Here is a 21,328-nt window from a genome sequence, read left to right as displayed (position 1 = left end):
TGCAGGGAAAACCTGTGCCATTTCTGTAAAAACTTCAGAACATCTCATTTGCCTTTTCTTATGCCTTTCATTTCCTCACCTTTCATTCTCCCCATTTTTCTTCCTTTCCCTCTGATGACTTTTCCCTTGGTCTTCCTTCTGCTGTCCCTCTTTTTACTCCTCTGTCTTCAGACACTTCCCATTGTCTTCATTCTTTCCTGCCAGGTTTCAGTCCTGTGCTATGGATGGAGCAGTTGCTCTCACAGAAGGTTCTACATACAGACTAGAAACACTCAGCATGCTGTATGGGAGAATCTCTCAGCTGCCAATGGTCAGGCAGGAGTGGGGATCTACTCATTGCAGTTCAGTTCTGAGACCCCAGAGACTCCCAGATACTTCAGTCTCTGTCCCTAATGGGCATCCAGCAAGGCACAAGCCAGGGACCCCAGGATGTTGATGTGGGGTTTTGGTAATCGATAAACAGAAAAACCTCCAGAAATGTAGAGTTCCACTTGCTGCAGGAGAGTAAACCTGTGTTCAAGCCAACCAGGCACTGCAGAGGCTTTTAACAGGAATGTTTTTACTTTGCAAGAGATTTGTATTCATTAGGCAGCCTCTAAGACCAGTGGTCCACTCTAATAAATGTGCTGATAAAAGAGGTCATGTCCCCAAAGGATGCCTGATAGGGACATGTCATTTCTCCTGTAAGAGATGATTACTATAGTCAGACGCTGATTGTCTTGTAATATCCTTAAGGTAACAATCTTTTTTTAAAAAAGCTAAAGAAATTATACTTCTCCTTCAAGGTTGTTCAGGACTGATGAAAGTTGTTGGACTGATGACTCTGAGAAACAAAGTCCTCTGCTTCACAGCATAGGCATTGTCAGTGCAAGACAATTTTGCCTACTTAGCAACACTACATGACCAGCAGGGTTCAAACCTGCATGCAGGGACAATCCTCAAAGTCAAGGACAATATGACTTCCAATTCTCCTATTCCATCTGGGATCGGAACCAGTTCCATAGATGCTGCATATGCTTCAGTCTGCAACCTCCACACAGCCCTTTGGGCAGGACATGGCCATTGGAGCAGATAACCCAGCCAGAAATTCAGTCCTAAGAGATTTCAGAAATGGGCATGGAGTGAGCTGAGAGACAGCTGAATTATTTCTGGGAGCATCTCCTTCGCTGCACTGTGTCCCCATGTCACCAGAGTGGAAGGGACCCTCTTGTCTCCTCCTGGATGTTGTGGATGTCCCACACTCGAGGTTCAGGACCAGGCAGGAAGCTGGTGCCTGAGGAGAGTGCCCACACTGAGCGTCTCAGATGGGCAGCCAGCCCTCACAGACCTTTTTAGAGGCTGTGGCACCTTCACACTGCCTTCACAAGATGAAAGGGTTTTTGTCTGCGCCCTCAGAAATAATGAGACCAAATGTGGAATCTGAGTGTTATGACATGGCAGAGCTGGGGAAAAGGTCTAGAAAGCAGAGGAGAAAAATACTTTGCTGATCCTTCCACAGAAGACTGAGCTCAGTAGAACACAGCCCAACAGAAAATATCAGGTGTAAATTATCATCCAAATGCTTATTTGAGCCATGCACTATAATGTCAAAATTTCATTATTTAAATTACAAAAAGGCAACAAATAGTTTACTATACTAGCTTTGCTTGGTTTTGTGGTTTTTTTATGGTTGGGTGTTTGTTGTTTTGGTTTTGGGTTTTTTTTGCTTGCTTGCTGGTTTTGGTTTTTCCACTGTCCAGGAAAGTTTTCATTATTCAATTTTCAGGAGTGTGATTGGATGAACTAATTCATCTCATAGTGAGGTTGTGAAGTGTTCAGATAACAGTGACATGAGACCTGTACAAAACATAAACACCCATCTTTCTTCTGCTTCTTCCTTCTCATTTGCACCTTCCTCCCATTCCCAATTAATGACTCTACCAGCTTTGTAAGCCTAAATTCTGAATTACCCTCACTGTTCAGTCTCTGGGTTTTGGTTTGTTTTTTTGTTTGTTTGTTTTTGTACTCCTTTCCAAATCTAGATGCTTTTTACTGCACTATTCTACCAGTGCAAATAACAGGGACAATTTAGAGTCTGATGACCTATAGAATATTTTTCCATTCATTTTTCTTCAGTGATGTTTTTATTTCTTTCCTAGTACTGTGTCATTTTGAAACATATCCGGACATTAACCTGTAACTAAATTCTATGTTTCAACATGTGTGGATCTTCTGAAAGGATTTCTTCCTCAGACCTGCCACTTTTCTATTCTTAAGAGGGGTAATTCGCAGTTCAGTTAATAACAGTTAAATTTCCTTCCATCTCCCTCTCAAAAGATTTCCTTGTCTTGTGCATTTTCATGCAACAGAAGTATTGTCCCTTTTGTTTTTTCTCCTGAATTTCAAATATCTATTTATATACTCCTCCTAGGTTTGACTGGGCAAAGATGTTAAAACCCCTATCTAAAATAACCACAGTATTTCTAGTGCTGTACTTTGATAACTGTCCTCATCTTGAGCACACCTCATCAATTGCAATTACATCTGTTTATGACTGGACATTACCAAGATTTCTGCTCATATAACTGATGGATTTCCCCAGCTGCATTTTGGAATTTTGCCAACAGACTTGGCAGAGAGTAAGGTCGCCACAACTGGTAGGGAAATAATAATGAAATTTAAGAGAATTTCATTGTATTTATTGTCAGACAAGAGAGGAGAAGAAAAATGGCCAACTATAATATCACTCACAATCTCTCAAACAGAAACATAAACTTTTTTGTGAGATTTTGTTTCTCAGAATAGCACTATTCAAATTCTGCAATCAGCTGCTCCTTGGTGACCTTTTTACTTGAATTTTATGCAGCCTTGAAACATTGGCATTGCTGGTGCAGAGAGTTTGCAACATGCTCATCACTGCCAAGATATTTTGTCCCCTGTGCTTCCAGAGTAGGGGCCCAGCCTCACTCTCTTAATTCTTAAGCCAGAATCAGCAGTCAGGTTGTCACTCACATCACATTTACCTGCCTCTGGCAAGAAGACAGCAGAGATATTTTCTTTGAAAAATGTCTACTGCAGTGTTGCCAAATCTTAATTAGCTGAGACAGACATCTTTCATTTGCTTAAACAAATGAGACTTCTAATGTCAGATCGGGGCATACCAACTAAGGATAGGGAAAACAATATAATTAGGTCTTTAATCACACAGGTTTCCAGAGGAAGGGGTCTGTGACCAGAAACACTAAGCTCAGCTGTGATTGGACACCACACATCCTCCTAGGGCATGGCTAAGAGCTGCCTCTTCCAGACATCACTGCTTATTGAAAAAAAATTCTTTGCCTTCTTTATAGTTGATGTTGGTTGCAGCCACATTTTTCTTTGGTGACTTTTGGGGACACATAAAGGAACAAAGGAATCAACAGTTTGCTTGTAATGAAGCCTAAACTATAAGGTAATTTTATCAGCTTCATGTAAAGTACGACCCTGATGCTCAATTAGTGTTGCTTCACCAGAGCACTACAGTGCAGGACTTTGGGCAGAGGTGTCCATCAGGCTCATGTGTGAAGGCAGCAGGGCTCCACATTCTGGAAGAAGCCCCTCTGCGTAATTCATATGGAAGGAAAAAGCCAAAATTATGCTAGAAATTGCAAGCAAAAACCTGCTTGAAGTATGCCAACCCTGCTATCCACCAGGATTTTAGGAAAAACTGGCAACTGAGAGGATTGCAGTGAAGTGTGTGGGACAAGCCTTCCACTGCTAGAAATGTTATTAAACGGGGTTCAGATTTGTCTCAATCTGTGTATTACATATTCAAGAATCCCTAACCATTAAATTTCCCCAAAGTCATCTATTTTTTATCATCCTCTGTAGCAAATGGGTGGAAGAACAAATCATTCCCAAATGCTTCCTTGCTTTTAGTGTGTACCTTCCCCTTGCCTGACCAGCCCATGTGTGTTTAAGATAATACAGCTGAGAATCATTTCTTTTGGAAAAACAAGTTCCACAGGGAACTCTGTTTCCACAGGGAAGGTGTTTCTTCCTCACAGTTCCCTTTCACACTTGTATTTTCTGGAAGGGGATTTCAAATACACAGACCTAACATGCCAAGCAAACTCCATAATTTACATTATTAAAATCCTGAATTCTGCATCTTGGTGAGGATTTCAAAAGTAAGAGAAAAAGAGGTATTTTCAATCAAATTCAGTGGGATATTTTCCTCCAAAACTTTGCTTTGTATGGTCATTTGTTTTTCAAATATATTTTAAAACAAAACTGTATTTTTTTATCCTTGTAAACAATAAATTTGCATTAAAATTTTGTAAATTCTTATATACATCTAGAACATTAAAATAAACTCTGCACTAACTCTTAAGTTAAAATTACTTCAAAATATTTTCTGAATATATACAGTAATTCTGTGATAACAATATCCAAGGTCTTTGTCCCTTCTTGCATTCTTGTGTTCTTCATGACCAATGAATATTTCAAAATATTATAAATATTTCATTTATTGTAAGATAACATTTCTTATATTATGAATATCAATTCTGCAGAAATATGACTAATACAATTATTTTTTTCTGAAGACAAGATAACCTGCAAAATACACTTTAACTGTTGCAGACACTTAATACATTACAAATGCTTAAGCCTTCATAAACCAGAACTGAATTTGACAATTACTACAACCAGTAGAATTAACTTGCATGCCTCTGTGAAATTGGCTGCATAACTCCTCTGTTTCCCTAACACTGTCAAGGATCCAGCTGATATATTTTCCCTTCTTGACCAGCTGAACTCTCTAGAATTGTATTGAATTTTATTATTTTGCAAGTGTTGATTGTATTTTCCCTGACAAACATGAAACCAGCTATAAGCGGTAATGTCAAATTGTCTTAAGAAATCAAACAGTCTGGAAGAGCTGTTCAATCTTTTGCATCTTTAATGAGCAGTGTAATCATGCAGAAACACTTTTGACTTATAACACACCTCTTAGTTAGGTTCTACAAATTTTCTTACATATTTTCTTACATGCCCTAGGGTGCTTTAAAGTGTGAATTCCATGTAGGAGATGGTGTGCTGTTCTCCTTATGCTCTGTTAACTTTGTGGTTTCATTAGTACCATGAGGCAACGTAAAAGAATGTATTGATATATGATACAGAGGGTTTGGTCTTTCATTCTTGCTCTCTGATTACACTCTGTGGTTTCTCTGTTCTAAAGAGCAGATAGATGTCTATGGAGGGAGTGTTTGCTATGGACAAGCCATGCAGATGATTAACCTTGGCACTGCCCCACATCTCTCAGTGTAAAATTTTCACTGAGCAGATTCGAAGTAAATCATCCAGCCCACTTCACTTAATAATGCCTCTTTAGCATGCTCTACAATTATGCCATTTGTGCTGTTGAGCTTGGCCATTTTCCTTCTCAGCTATTCATTCCCCCCCAAGGAATAGCAGTTTAGCAGGAATTTCCAGTGACATAAGTGGTTAAATGAGGCAATGACTTATCCTACTGACCACAGGATTTCTTTCTCACAGCAACCACTGCAGTCAGGTGTCACATTCATTTCAGGAAGAATCTTTCTTCCACCACAGACCGCCTGGGAAGACTGGTAAAGCTGGTCCTTTCCCTGCAAATACAAAACAGAAGGCTGGACAGAGAGTTCCATGTGCTATGTGCCACTCTGGTTCCTCTGGTGCATCCACCCAGCCTCCAGAGGGTCCAGCAGCAGCAGTGCCCAGCAGCTGGCAGAAGGCACCAGAGGGATGCCTCAACTTATCCAGGAGCATCAGCCATCCATGGCTGCCCATGGGCTTTGGTTTTACAGCTTCCAAATCCCTGACAACAGATTGCAGAGAATGCCACAAGTCCAAACCTCCATTTTTACAAGATTCCTACACATTGTGGTGAACACGTTCTCTCCCCTTCCTGCAGTGGGAACTGTCAGCATGAGGTGGAGGACAAAACTATTCTGGCTTCACTCCATTCCAATTCAGACCCAGTTCCTGACAATTTTAGGTCACTGGCAGGGTCATGGTATTTTATCCTTGTGCTTAGCTGGTATTGCTTTTCTGTGGGAAAGAGTCTTTACTTCCCATCCTCCTCTTCTGCTTCTCTCCTTTGCTGTTTTATATGGTGTGGTCATTTAAAAAGTGAGTTTCTTATACAGCAGGGGTGTTCAAGCAGCTGTGACACTCTCAAACCACTAACATCTGACTTTGGGTAACTTAATTGCTGATTCATTTTTGTAATGAACAGATTCAAAATATTTTGAAATTTACTCTTAGATAAAGACTACCTGCAATTCATAGTAAGACAAATTACCTTCTTGGACAAGGAATGCTGACAGCGATGTTGCTACTAACATATGCCATGCAAACTGCAGTGAGGGGTTCTGGTAGGATGGTTTTCATACCAGATCACATTTGAAAACGAGTAATACCTTGTGATTCACCATTCTTCTTTTCTGTGACTCCACAGAGTCACATAATAGCTCCATAATGTCAGCAGCTAGAATCATAGAAGGAAAATGGTTAATATGCTTAGCAGGGTTCCTGAAACAAAGGCATCCTGGCCTGCTAATAGCTTTTTGGCAGTGTTTTACTTTTGTAGGAACATTTAAAGAGTCCTAGATCACTGTAAACACAAAATAAAAACCAGTAAAAATACTATCAAAGCTACCCCCAAACAGAATGGTTTCCTTCTGAGAAGTGGGATATATCATGCCAGATAGAGGCCCTGTGCACAAGAAATTGATGCAAGTGAACCGAAATTCAGGAAGTTTTATCTGCTTTAAGATGGGTTTCAATCCTTTAACCTCGTGATTAAGTGCAGGATCAAGTACAAGAAGTGGGATAGTCAAAATATAACTTGGTTCTAGGGAAGCATTTCAGATACTGTAAAGAATGTCTTTATCAGTGCATAAAGTAACTTCTGATAACAGAGTCAATGACTGGAAAAAGAAGGTAAAAAAAGAAGTCAAGAGGAAATTTAATAGCGTTTAAGTATAAGCAGATATAAACAAACCAAAAGATCAATAGGAAGATCATGGGGAGGAGACCAAAATTTATTTTCCTGTGGTCTAAATCAAAGGGAAGCTGCATTGAAGAATGTTAGGGCACAAATACAGGAGTGGCTAAGAAATCTCTAAATGTGTCATAGGATTCTTCTTGTAACATATTCTTATGTATAGAAGTTGACAGGTCTTCCCTTAATCAGAAATAAAGACAGAAGAAATTAAATATGCAGGGAGGGCAATTTCTTGAACATGAAAGCTACAAAATTAAATAAATTTTTATTTTAATTCACACCACTTGTGAAATGGATTGGTGTCCTCACTGTTTATACTCAAAGGGAGTTTCTCAAGGCAAATTAACTGCAATGGGATTCTGCACCTGTCACCTTTCTTCTCCTCTTCAAGGAGGAAGCACAGACAACAAATCTCTTTTATACGAGCCTTCCAGCCATGGAAAGTCCTCTGAGGGGACAACAAGCACACAAGCTATTCTAAGACACTTCTTGTCTGTGGCTGACCATGTAAATTAAAATGCTGCAGCCGTCAGTAAGGTTCTGATGTCTTCCTGCTGCAGAGGTTTCTTGATGAGAGAGAAAATGTAGCCCTCTATGATTTTATCCCTTAATTACATGCCTATAATAAGTTAAGTTTTAATTCAGAAAGTAATATTTCCTTTCTTCCAGCCTATCTATCTAGTTGATAAAGTCATTGAGAGGGAAGAGCTTCCTTCTTCAAGTATTCAAGGGCAAGATGCTCAGGGACTGACATAATTGAATTAAAGCCACAATGCAGTTATACTGCTTTATCTGAGCTGGCGACTTTGCCCTGAAAATTTTAAAGAAACACACTCCAGGACTGCTGGGTCCCCGATCCCAAAGCAAGGAAGTTCTGTTCTGTTCTGAAACACACTTAAAAAGTGCTGCCATCAGTTCAGAGTGTTGAAAACTCTACACTCTCCTGGTCTTTCATGTGTTTAATATAATTTTCTACAGGCACCCTGTAATCCTCGCTCACCCTGTTGCTTCCCTTTAGGTTCTGAAGTGTTGATAACACTTTATGATTGTCAGGACAATCATGCAGTTATCAGGCAGGGTGGGTTTCTGTGCCTTTCCTCCCCCCTGTGTCACGTTTGGAGCAGGTGTGCTGTCTACATATATTGGAGACTCAGATTAATCTCTCTATTACAATCACTGTTTAGCCATGAACTCTGGTACCTGAAAATAATTGAAACTTGGAGAAAGTTGTGGTTGTGAATACAGGAGAACTGTAATGAACTGCAACTCCTTCTCAATAATATAAGCTCAACTTGCAATTATGAAAAGATTGGGTTCATGTGGGATTTTTTCCTTTTGTTGTTTATCTGTACTTGAAAATATCAAGAGAGCAACATAAGGACTATTCCAATCAAATTAGTTCGAAAGCAGAAGAAAAAGGAATTCTTAGAAATAGCAAATAAAGAGGTGATGAATAGTTTAAAGAATGAGGCCAGCTACTTTTCAAATTCTGGTAAACAAATGGAGATCTATCCAGTAAATTAATTCCTACTCCATTTTGTTTCAGTGTGACAAAATAAGTGATTTTCATGAGATTTTTCAATAGGATTTGTTTACCAAGTTTTAGAGAAATTCAATTTATCTTCAGTGAGTATTTGGAGCTCGTGGATGCTTATCTAAATTCAATTAAGCACTTGGAGAGTCACTTGGTGCAAATGCAACCAAAAAACTACAAAACAAAAGTAGATTAAAGGTGCATAAAGGTCACCTGTTCTATGTTACCACATTTGAGTGGGAGGGTAGAGAAGATGACCTCCAGAGGTTCCCTTCCAACCTCAACCATTCTGTGATTCTACTATTGATTTTTAAAATTTTGTTATGCTAATCTCAGTTTTGTCTTTAAAAAAGGTGCCGTATTTACTCTTTTTTTTTTTTTTTTTTTTAAGTTCAAGTATCAGCAATGAAAACCAAAGAGTGTAATTCAGTTGTCTGGCACCTTCACTGGTGATGCATGATTTTGAAGGTTAAGCTGGTATGTGCTGATGGTGTGTTCATAGAGTTTGAGTGAGCTTTATTCACCAGTAGAGTTGGAGAAATGTCCAAGAATGGCAGCAGTGAATGGCTGAAGAACAGAATTCATGATACCCCTTGATACAGCTCCACATATGCCATGTCTGATGTAGCCCTTCAACTGCATTTTCTCCCACAGATCTCAAAAGCCAAAGCTCAGCAGAAAAAACGTATCTCGGCTGGCTCTAACCAGGAGTGAAACAAGGGACAGTGGATGTTATTGATCAGTGCAATATAAAGCCCCTCTCTATGGTGATTCAGGCAAAGAGGGCACAGAATTTGGGTATTAGGTGATCCTCTGCAATACCAATTAGAACGGTGTGTCCTACTCCACTCTCATCCCTGCTCCTAGTGAGAGGATGCAGAAGTGTCTGAATTGCCTTGTAGGGTTGTACCAGTTGCAGTGGTGCAACTTTTCACTCTGAGACAACTGACAACATCATCGAATTAAAACAAAGACAAATAATCTGATTTCAGCAGCCAAAATATTAGCAGCAAATATATAAGAAGCCATCCTTGCAATGTGCTTGCAGAGAAACACTGACTTTCATAGGATAATTTAGATGACACCTACATGAACTGTGCTGTTAAACATTTTTTTTGAGTTTTGCCTGTGGATTTTGTGATAACTGATAGTCTTTTGTGCTCTCTTTAAGGTCTCATTTTATGAGTTCCTCGAAACTGTCACATATGAACCAAACGCCTCTCATCCTAAGCCAGAAGGAGAGTGGGGAGAAAGGCTTATAGGCCTAGCTCAAACAAATATTTGTGTTTTGTGATGAGACTGTCCTAAATTTACCTGATTGAATATTCAGACTGGAAGAGTATCTGAACATCTGTGTTCTGAGCCAAATGCCAGGCACACAGATGAGTGTGTGGCACACACACAAGAGCCACAAGAGCACTCCTGGCCCTGGCAGGTACCCAGAGCCCAGAGCAGCAGGCCCTGCTGGGGTGCTGGAATCAATGTAGTCACAGGCTGTAGAAATAAGAGCAGCAGACATTTATTTCCAGTATAGTCCCTGAAAAAAGACAGTTCTATTGTTAAAGTGTGCTGCTTTCAAGAAAAGGATCTGATCTCTGTATCAGCACTTCTTCAGGGACTCCAGAGTTTCCCCTTCTCTCAATATCCCCTACCATTTGCACAACTGAGAACTCCAGAGCTCAACAGCAAAGAATTTCAAGCTGCTTAATCTGAATAACCACTGAAGAGAAACTGCAGTAATAGAGACTGAATAGAATTGCTGGCAGGAAAATGAAAACATTTAAAAAGAGAAGCCCTAGGAGCAGAAAAACAGCTTTGGTGGGAACTATGTTGCAAAGGCCAGCCCTCCCTTGTGTGGTTTAACAATTCAATTAGAAACCTTTACAGGTTTAGTAGCTGATTGTAAAGCTCACACCTTCAACCTCCAGTGCCTGCTGTTGACAGGTTCTGTATATTCAAGATTTCTCTGTGGCTCAGTGGGCAAGTGAGCCCAAAGCTCTCGCTTCTGCTGAAGAGCACTTGAGGTTTTAAAAGTGAGGCAATAAAAACCTTGGAGAGACACAATGGATGCCCATATCTAGTCCCAATACAGGAGAAGAGAAGGAAAACAAGAATCTGTCTCCACAGGGCATATTGTTGGGTTTCTGGGCTAAGGTTTCCGATCTGCTTTTTTAGCCTTTGAAAATGGAACAGCAGGAAGGCAAGCAAGAAGGAGACAATGAGGCACTCTGGGTCCAGGATTGTGGTTGTCTAACCCAACAGATGGCAAATTTACAGTTTTCTTCAAGTAAATTCCCACAGAGGAGAATTTAGCTTGAGTTTGGACCATAACAAAAAGAGTTTTGTGAATTCAGCTCTGATTTTGATGGGAGAGGAACATTAATGGTCTCCTAAGTATCTACAGATTTTAATTAATTTGATAAAACATTCCACAACTGGTAAACCATCCAGAGATATGTTTGCTTTCCACATAGCAAGAAGTGAGGTTCCAGGACTTGAACTGTGAAAGTGTGAGTTTTTCACTTGTAACCTATGGCAGAACTTCTTCATTTCTAGTTCTCATTGCTTTAATTTAAAATGTAACAGGTAAATATTTCAGAAAATCAAACTGCAACCTTATATTTCACCCAGTTTTCACTGAAAAGTCTAGTTTGCTTGAAAAATGCTCCATATTTCCCCAAACAAAATATGAGACATAATGAGTAGGAATCAAGTATTGAATATGTTTTGAAATACAAAGTTATGTTGTAGAGCTTAGCATAGAACCGTTTACACTACAGTTGTTGAAATTCCTCAAACCCATTATGGGTTAGTTTCCATAGCCTTCACCAGCTCCCTTAGATTGACTGCAAAATCAATTTAAACCTATCTACCCTATGCAGTTTCTGAAGAGCTTTCAAAATTGATATTTATGAAAGGCCATTGTATACGAGTGATTTTCTAAACTGCAACATATTGCTATATTCCACAGTGTTGTCAGTATTAGCAACTAAAACCAAACCACATGAGTGCAATTGTACTGACTTCTTCCAATTACACAACCAATGAAGGGGGATAGAAGCTAGGCAGATGAACACTTCTAATATGAAGTTGGGTAACCCAAGAGGATTGAAAGGTGAATGGAAGGTCAATGTTAATTTAAAATATAAAATGTCTTCATGATGTTATTTCTCTGTGCAGTTCGGAAACTTCTAAAAGTACAGTAGCTCCAGCCTGAATCTAGAATAAATTAAAAACAAAATACTAATTGTAGCTTGCTCTGTGGCCACATTCTTAAGTCACTGCTGATCTAGTTTCCCTGATATGACATCTTCATATTTAATCACTAAAAATGCAAAATCCAGTTCCACTGTCTCAGATGGCTCAGGAGGGCAACACTGTGGTACCCATATTCCTGTACTCCATCTGCTGCCAGTACCACTGGAATCAGCACAAACTTGCTCCTTCCAGGAGAAAGTTGCCTGGCAGCATGAAGCTATTCAGGGGTTCAAGCAGGCCAGATTTAGGGACAAAAAAATGAGGTGTAGGTAAAAAAAGTTTAATTGAAATATTAATTTTTTGTCATACGCTGAAGGTCAGTGTGATTCAATGAGAATCTGTAAATGCATAGATACGTAGCCTCTGCTGGCATCAGACATCAGCTTATATTATTGTTTGCAGGCAGAAAAAACACATATGGCAATGTCTGACAAAACCCTGGTTCCCTTTCATGTTGTCACAAAATCCAAAAGAAACATTTATGTCTAACATGGCTGACAATTCTTCCTAATGACTCCTGAGAGCCAAGCCTGCAGTGAGGATGAGAGCACCATGGGCTCCCTGCCTGTGGTGGCAGAGATGATCTGGAGCCCTTGTGAAAGCTGAAAGGTGGCATGCCTTTTGCCACAGAGCTCTCTCATCCAGACAAGCCAAGGTAATTCAAATAAAACAAGTTAACTTGAACATTTAGTTTCATCAAATTTCTCTTTTGGTGGCAGTTGTAAAAAAACCAAAGCTATTCCGGTTCCACAGATGTTTACCTGAATCAAAACCAGGATTTTCCTTCTATTAGGTTTTAGGCTCCATTTCCACACTGAAACAAGCTTTTCTCTTCTATTTCCTTCCATATTGTATTAACAACTACAGCAAACAAAGAAGCACATAATTTATCAAAAATGTTTTCATGAAAATGAAAAATAAAAGACATTAAGAAAATATGTTAACCGGCATGTCAGAAATAATCTATTGCCAAAAATAATAAAATGAAAACTAGTGAATTTCTGAGTTCATACAGAAATTTGGTATCTTTTTAAAATGGACATCTCTTCAAAATACCTCTTCTCTGGCACATTCCAGTAAGGGAATTTTGATGGATGTCCTTGCATGAATGTTCTCTATACCTTCAGTCAACCAAAAGAGAGTCCTCTCAATGATTACTTCTTCCTTTTTTTTTTTTTTAGGGAAAATAGACAGTAGGAGAGAAGCTATCTAAAATCTTTTGGATGAAACGTTTCCTTAAAACTCTAGAAGATTGAAAAAAAACCCAAACCAAACACTACCACAAAACAAAACAGGATGTTTTCCCAGTACTATTAGTAATAGAATATTTCAAATATAACATTACAAATAAACATTTCAATCAAAAAAAAATATCCCAACACTAATGTATTCAGTTGTCAGACATATTGTATAAATTTTTGCATGCAAATACATCAGCCTTTTGAGATTGATAATCTTCTCTTTGGTCAAGGAAGGAAACATTTTACAGTCTAATGTTTCCACACTGAGATTGTTTTCAACTTTCTTTTATGTGCAAATAGTTGAGATGTCAAAATTTCATCAGTGTGGGCTGAAAACAAATTAGTAATATTTCCTACAGGGAGACAATTCAATTTTCCACGTTTCTCTGACTGAGAATCTATTCAGACCAATGTGTGTTTTTATAGCATGCAGGCTTTGAAGTACCTGAATACCCTCAAGTCCTGTTAAGACTTGGTTTATGTTCTCTAAGACTCTTCACCTCCATCCTGCAGCTCTTCTCAGAGCCCACACTCTCAAGGAAAGAGCTTTCCCAAAGATATAGTAAGGCAGCAGAAACAATAACTGTCAAACCTCAGTATAAGATTGAACAGAGAAATGGACTACTGCTTGCAATATTTGCTCTTAATTATCTGCAATTATTAGCACCCTAATGAAGTCAATAAGCTAAAGGGAAATATAGAGTTGGCAAAATTAGCTGATGGAAGTGGTTAGGTTAGCCAAGATAGAATATGTAAGGCTCTAATGTACTCCGAAATAATTACATTATGTACAAAGTTGATAAATGTAATGGGCAGTCTCAGGTGCATCCATGTACAAACATCAGCTTTGAAATGAAAGTAACCTTTTTAGGGAAAGAAAAAAACCCAACCAATTAAGGTACTCTTGTTAATGAAGAGTTAAGTGTCTCATCCACAGTGGTTTCAGCCCTCTTGTCTTTTGTTTCAATTATCTTGTCTTTAAGAAAGAAAAATACAGAAATGTGAAGGTCTAAAGACACTAAGGAAACATCTTCCCTCCTCCCACTGAGGCAGACATTTTACATCATTCAGTGTAAGAAGGAATTGAAGACGCTAGGAAATTTTTTTGGCAAAGAAAATAGTTATATCAATCACGACAGAGTTATAAAAATTAAATTAATTGCATTGAGAAAGCTAAATAGAGCTAAATATATATGTCTGTCTACCTTGAGTTCAATAGCACAGGATGCATTAATAGTCAGCAAATGTACAGCAGGAGAAAAGAAATAATTTCATGCAACATTTAATTGAATTGTCGCTTCTCACTGCAGGGAAATTTTACTGACACTAAAAGCTTGGCAAGATTTAAAAAAATGGTTGTGTTTGTATGAATTACATATTGGATACATACCTATGTTTTGGAGTCACTGTCAAACAAGGTATATGGCTGGAAACCTGGGGCTTGATCCCATTTCCTTGGTAGTACGTGTAGAGCTTTTAGGACAGGAAGAATTTCAATTCCCTGTCCTGCTTCCCTGACCTCACCACTATGACTGCCAAGAGTACTTTGTTATTGGCTTTAAACGGCAGCAGAATAGAGCAAATTCTAGAAATCTTACTTGGAATTCCTTTATTTAGTTCTTGCTCTTAGACATTCAAGTGGCAACCAAGATGACAGAAAAATTTTTCACCATTTTCTGCATTCACCAAAGGCCAGGTAAATACTTTATGTCTTATTTTTAGTCCTTCAATACAAGCTTTATCTCAGCACTGTGAGGACTCTGTAGTCTATGATGCTATGATAAAACTGACAAGAAAGAAAATATAATTGTTTATATGGTTTGCCCCATCTTTTTATCTTTTATAACAGCAGTCACACATAAAAGCAATACTACATTTGCATAGGAGACAAAATAATTTTGGCAACCTTTATCAAGTGCTGTTTCATACAACATAAAAATAATTATACTCACTTAAGCAGAAGCTGATCAATAACCCTGCTTTGTCCTGCAGAGTTTCCCAGGGGCTCAATCCTAAAACTATTGAAAGACAGTGGAAAAAATCCCTCTGGCTTAGTAAGCTTCGATTCAGCTCCAGAAAAAAAAAAAAATTACATAATTTTTTTTATTTGATCAGAAGGACAGTTTTCTATGTTCCTTATCAACTCCAGATGCCATTCATTTACACTTCTAGATACTTATACATTATAAATACAGTTTGGGAAGCGAGGGAGAAATGCCTGGATAACACATGCTGTGCTGGAGAACATCTACCAAAGGGCAGATTTTCTGCAGTGAGTTAGCCCTGCTGATTTGTATCCAGTGGCACTCTGTAGTATTGTCCCATATTAAATTTGCATAAAGCAAGGAGTTACTGAAACGTGGGATTTGTCCTATCCTCTTTTCTGTACTTGCTGTTTTCTAGGAAGTTTTTTTCATTTCCAAGCCTGGTCTCAAGCAAAAAATTGCTCACCTAAGTTCTGTAGTGTTCTGCTACTCTTTGTTCTTACCTTGTCTCACTTTCTTCTTGCCTTCTGGAAATACAGCATCTGAACCCAATGCAATTAATAGCAAATAAATTTAGACTTGGGAAAATTCTCCAAATGAAACTGGTGAAAGAAGAGCACTCATCTCCTGTGATATACTTCTGACAAAGTATAATTAAAATATTTTCATGCTGGCTTGCCTGCTCTGTCTGCTTTCATGAATGATGAATTCTATCAAGCTATTATTTGTCTACACATTGTGTGAGGAAGGATTAAACCACTGAAGTGTTCAATATCAGTAAATGATCTGGAACTCCATAAAAACATCAATTATTATGCAGTTAAAGACATCTCAGAGGTCTCTCAGGAAGCTGGCATTTTGTCTTCATCCCTCTGGTGATGGAGTGTGAGGATGGCTGTCTCCAGAGACAGAGCATGTACAACTAAAATGTAAACTACAGCACTGTGCAGAAAGGAGGGGGATTTTCTCAGTTATTTGTTAGGATATACTGGAAGAAAAATGGAGCGTAAGTCAGTGCAGAAAAAGTTGCCTTACTTATATCTCAGAAAAGATGAGCTCCTCATGCCTAAGCCCCTCCATTTTGGGCTGACACAGAGCAATGGTACCACATCCTGAGGTCAAAAACCTTTGAGAATTTTTGGTGAAGCAATCAAAAAGTCTATAATTAATTTGAATGTATTGGTGTCTGGTTGAGTGGTAGGCTGCCTGCAAAGCTATTGACTAGGAAACAAATCCCTGCTCAAAGCCACACTGTAAATTTTTTTTTTTTTTTTTAGTGGTAGGGCTCTGCTAACTTCAATATAGCTGTGCCAATTTAGAGCCAAAGAGGATCTGACATATCAAGCAGGCACCATTCCCAAAGTCTTTCTCCTGAGCGAAAAAAAAAGTTTGAACTAAAGCAAATAATATATTTGCACTTTAGAAATTGCATAAATTGCTCAATGAAATTATGATATACAAAAAATACTGCTGGTGACCTTAAATTACACAACAAAATGACAGAGGACATCTAAAAATTAATTCTAACTCATTAAATGCATTGCTCACTTAATGAATGATTCATGATTCATATTGCTCAAGTTGCCAAACATTACCTCAAATTATACATTGAGTGCATCCTGTCAGCAGTATTAATAATTGCAATTATGCCAGTGTAAGTACCTTCAGATACAAAAGCCAATACATTATCTTCTCCAAGCCTTCCTGCCTCACCCTCAGAGCAGGACTAAGCTCAGGTCTCTGGAGCACATAGGAACAGAGTTTGGTTTTTTTTTCAATAAACGCCATACTTGGGAGATCTAAATGTCTAACAAAGGCTGAAAGATGTACATGGTAAGAGTTGATCTCAGTACACCTTGTGATAGTCAGATAGAGTTGGACCATGAAAACACAGGACATGCCCAGTGAGTTTCTAATTCTCCCTCTGCTTGTGTCCATTAGAGCTTCAAATGTGATCAGGTATTTAGGAATCTCCTAAACAAACAGTAGGATAAATAGCTGTAACTAGGTAAAAAAGACAAAAAAAGTCTGTGTAAGTTGTACTGCTTAGAAATGGTCCTGGAAATACAGCCACAGAATGCCATCTCTCTGTGCATGTAGTCTTGCAGACTTTAATTATGAACATTTTACATGTACTTTTTGTGAGTCCACACGTTCAGTCCTGTTTAAATGATAGTGAGACCACAAACCACTCTCATGGCAGTGCCATAAGTGCAGCACATGAAAATACAGCTCCTTGTATCAGATTCACATCTGTGGACCTTCAGTTTTCTCTAAAGTCCCCTATTTGAGAGGAATAAGGCAAAATAAGCATTGAGTTCCACCTCTGTCTGACAGAGTGATTCCATGTGATCACTGCATCCTCTCCTTTTTCTTTTCAAGCTAGACAGTGGCAGTCTCTGATGTCTCAGTATGTCAGCTAAATTAGCCGTAGTAGAGACAAAAGAGGTAAAAGACCTTTCTATCTGAGATGTTCAGAGAGAAGAATCTTAACCCAGGACAGTCATTATACAGCTTGGAACCAGTTGCTTAGAATACTTTGTGATAAATACTGGAATGGAGCTTTTCTTTCCCTTGCAGTTAAATTGTTTATTTATTTAATTACCTACTTCTTGGAAAATACAGAGCATTTAAGGTAACTTTTGAGCTAATAAAAACCATAATTGAACCAGGATATTAAAAGATGGATATAAATTGGTTATGGATCTTTTATAGCACGGAATTTTTTATGACTCAACAGAAAAACAAGAAGCAGGAAATCTATTTCTATAGTTAAGCACAAAAAGTCTCTGCATGCTGTAGTGACAGGATTAGAAGATGTAAATATTGTGGAGTTGTCAAAGCATCTGCTTTAGGGTTTCAGATTAACTAGAGGGTTTGACTGGAGTTTCTAAAATATGTTAACCAGAAAGGTTTATTGAACTTTCTAGAGGTGGACATGATTTACTTTCTTTAAGTGCAAAAAAAAAATCAAGGCAGTCTTTCTTCATGCTGAAAGATTGCAGAGGGCAAAGTCACTCTGCTGCTTACTGAAGTAGATACTGAGCTGCCATTACTGTATTCACTGACCTTTTGTCTCGGTTTGACTCAGGGTGAGAAATTGAGCAGCTGCTTTCTTATAAATCACCACTATAATCTTCTACAATAACATGCTTGAATTTTTCTCTTTTCTTTCCCCCCCTCCCCTCACCTCATGAAACAGCTTTTTCCTTCCCCAGTGAGTGTTACTACACTAGAGGAGTACAAAACAATTTATACTGCTTGGTTTACTTGTAGGTAAACTCCATTTCCCTGTATCTTCCCTCAATTATAGTGCCACTACACACTGCTATAGATTGTACCATATCTCTTATTCTCAACCCTGAATCCCTCTGATATTGCCCTGGCATCTCAGATAAATGATGCCTAGCTCTCTGACATATGCCAAGGAAGGCATTTGTGGATTGTCCAGTTGCAATCATCTATTCCATAGCAACGATACAGAAAGTCAGGCAAAAAAATTATGGGGGAACCCTTGTATTTTTATGAGACAGTTTATTTGCCATGAATGGGCCACAGCTGGACCTCTCCAGCCCCAAGAGAACATGGGTGTAGGCAGGTTTGACTTGTAACCCAGCACAAGATGAGTGGGCAGCATTAGGGGAATGACAGTACAGCAGAACACAATAAAAAGCAACTCATGAGGGAGGCTGTTCGGTCAACTTTATTGCCATGCTGTTTGCTCCACTCATTGCAGTTATAACATGCTTGTTTGACTGTTTTCTCCACATTAAGTTGCACAATAATTTGTGGAGAAGAGATGAGACAAAATGAGACTCCCTAAGAATTAACTGGATAACAAAGAATAAATGGCACAATTCTTTGGCAGGATGGAGGTTCATGCTCCACTCAGCTGCAGTTGAGATATTGGGTTGGGGCCTAAGAGAGAGCAGAGAGAGAGATTTCAGGTGCCTGATTCAGAGATCTGAAAAGCCAAATGACTGTGAAAGAACCTCCCCATCCTCATTCACTGAAGAGCTGAAGGTGAGTCTACTAACTTAGGTACCCTTGTTAAATAAACATCAGCTGCTATAGGTATGAAACCTCTCTCCTTCACTGTTCTGTAGTAATTAATCAGTAAATCTGTAACCACCACTAGAAGCCAGGTATTGAACTGCACACTGACACATGACAAGGCTCTTGATACCCGCATGGCTTTACTTCTTATCCACTATATTCTGGATATTCTTTTATTCCTATCCAATATTCTTAGTAGAAATCTAATAATTTTTTTGTTGAATATTATAAGATATGCCAGGGAATTAAAAAATAATAGTTTAAAAATTATACCACTCTGAGCACCCGTACTTTGAATTCTTTCACAAGATTCAAAATAGTTATCATAATGTACAATTACTTGTGAGGCATGTGATCACTGTGATTTTCTTTAGCTGTGAGCTTCTCCATTTAAAGTATACTTTAAAGGGGTATTTAAATTATCTATGATGCCATGAAAGAATGAAATAATCTAAGTGCCATAAAGAAGATTTTTTTCTGGATTCAAGACAGCTTTTAGGAAGTTTGCATGAGTGTTTTCAGAAGGAACAGTCAAACATAGGGAGACTTACTCTGTAGCCAAAGGGTAACCCTCTGACAAGACCTTTCTTCAACACCTTCTAAGCACCATAGCCCTTCTGGTCTCAGAACTGGAACTTTTATTTCCTGAATGTCTACAACACTGAAGGTAAAGATTAGCAGGAAAAGAAAATACCCGCCAGAATGTTTTTCAGAAGTTTGTTCCAGAAGGAAAGGCACTTTCTCCTAGTAGAAAAAAAAAAAAAAACATTAAAAAAATGCCACTTTGAAAGCAGCCCTGCAGAGTCGTCAAAACTTAAATAACTTATCTTTGTTAATCTCCTGGGAGCACAGCAAACAACAGAACAGAGAGAGAGAGACAGAGCACAGCTTAGTGGATACAAGTGATGGAAAACACTGTGGTATGCATCAAGAAATCTTTAGAGAAGAAAATGTGTTTGGAATATTTTCAGCACTTTAATTTCAAATGGCATCGGAGAACCAGTTAGGGAAAAGGATGAATTAATGAGTCAGAATGTGTAGCTATTCCAGGGAGTTTTCCTGTCACTGGATTCACTGTGACAGTGAATCCAGTGACAGGAAAAGTGAACTTTTAAAGTGAACTTTTAAAGCAAAAGAGAGGTAGTTATGATGACACAATCTATCTGGTATCCATGAGGCAATTATATATAACAATTATTATTGTTATGTATTATTATATACTATAATATTATATGTGATGTATTATATATATTGTTGTTATTATTATTATATATTATGTCTTTCTGGAGTAGTTTAATATATAAAGAGCTTGATGACAGTTGGAGGTGGTGGGCTTCTTTTTTTGTTCTTGTTATTTTTGGTGAAACTACTGAAAACCTTTGAGGCCCTTGCCAGATTTTGGCATTACAGTTGGGGCTGTAATAATACTAATAACTTGCTTATTTATGGTTTCACTGAATGTAGGAATGGAATAAGGATTCACTTACCTTCAGCACACAAAGATGAAAGAGAGGGAGAATTATAAGAATGAGTCACTTATTATTCAGCAGTCTCATTTGGGCCAGTTCTACCAGGCTTCCACCAACTTCATGGTATCATTTCAAGGCTTTGATCCAGGTTTTAGCTCAGCTTCGCTGCATTTAAATGAATCCTCTTATCTTCCCTTTTTCCTTTCTTAGACACTGCTGTCTCCTTTCTCTTTGAGCATTGTTGTAGCTTTCCCTTAGCAAAAGCTCTGTGTGTTTATGTGGAAATGCCTGCCATCAGTGATGTGCCCCAAAATCCCACCACTTCCCAGCAGGAACAGGCTCTGTGTAAAAATGTACTAAAAAAACTCCCAGTGCTTGCCTGTTTCATTGCCTGTAAACAGTCAAGAAAATGAAAAGGTGAACAAGCCTCCAGGTGTCCTCCAAGCCTCCAGGTGTCCTCCTTGAACTGTGGAAAGGCATGAAGTCATAGACCAGCTCTGTTGTCTTGGCCTGCCTATTCTGCCCAGAATTGCTCTGAGGTGAGTGAGACATCACCTGTAAATCTTTGAGATTTGAGCTGCAAGATAAACTTGGAGCAGGAAAGTGGGGGAAAAAAAGATGGACAGACAGGAGACTGGAATGGATAAATAGACTGCCATAAGCATTAGCACTTCTGGGTGCCACACATGCCTTTGAGGTCAGGGATGATGTGCTGTGCCCACATATTTCAGGGATGGACACTGAATGCAGAAAAGTTCAATTGAAGTCGTTGTTTT

At 38.6% G+C, this 21,328-nt stretch overlaps 1 protein-coding gene and 1 long non-coding RNA gene across 3 annotated transcripts in view; one reads left to right on the top strand and one right to left on the bottom strand.

The window, feature by feature from the left end:
* Positions 1-21,328, top strand: part of CHRM2 (cholinergic receptor muscarinic 2) — an 85,697-nt gene that overhangs the window by 39,862 nt on the left and 24,507 nt on the right. The gene's annotated exons all lie outside the window — the stretch shown is intronic.
* On the bottom strand, positions 18,721-21,022 carry LOC135301386 (uncharacterized). The gene is made up of 4 exons (XR_010363150.1): positions 20,932-21,022; positions 20,571-20,818; positions 19,635-19,827; positions 18,721-18,945 (listed from the first exon to the last, which is right to left on the bottom strand). It is a non-coding gene; the product is annotated as an uncharacterized LOC135301386 (long non-coding RNA).

The sequence above is a fragment of the Passer domesticus genome, chromosome 5, assembly GCF_036417665.1.
Source record: "Passer domesticus isolate bPasDom1 chromosome 5, bPasDom1.hap1, whole genome shotgun sequence".
In the NCBI taxonomy this organism is placed as follows: Eukaryota; Metazoa; Chordata; class Aves; order Passeriformes; family Passeridae; genus Passer; species Passer domesticus.
This window is presented reverse-complemented; position numbering and strand designations above follow the sequence as displayed.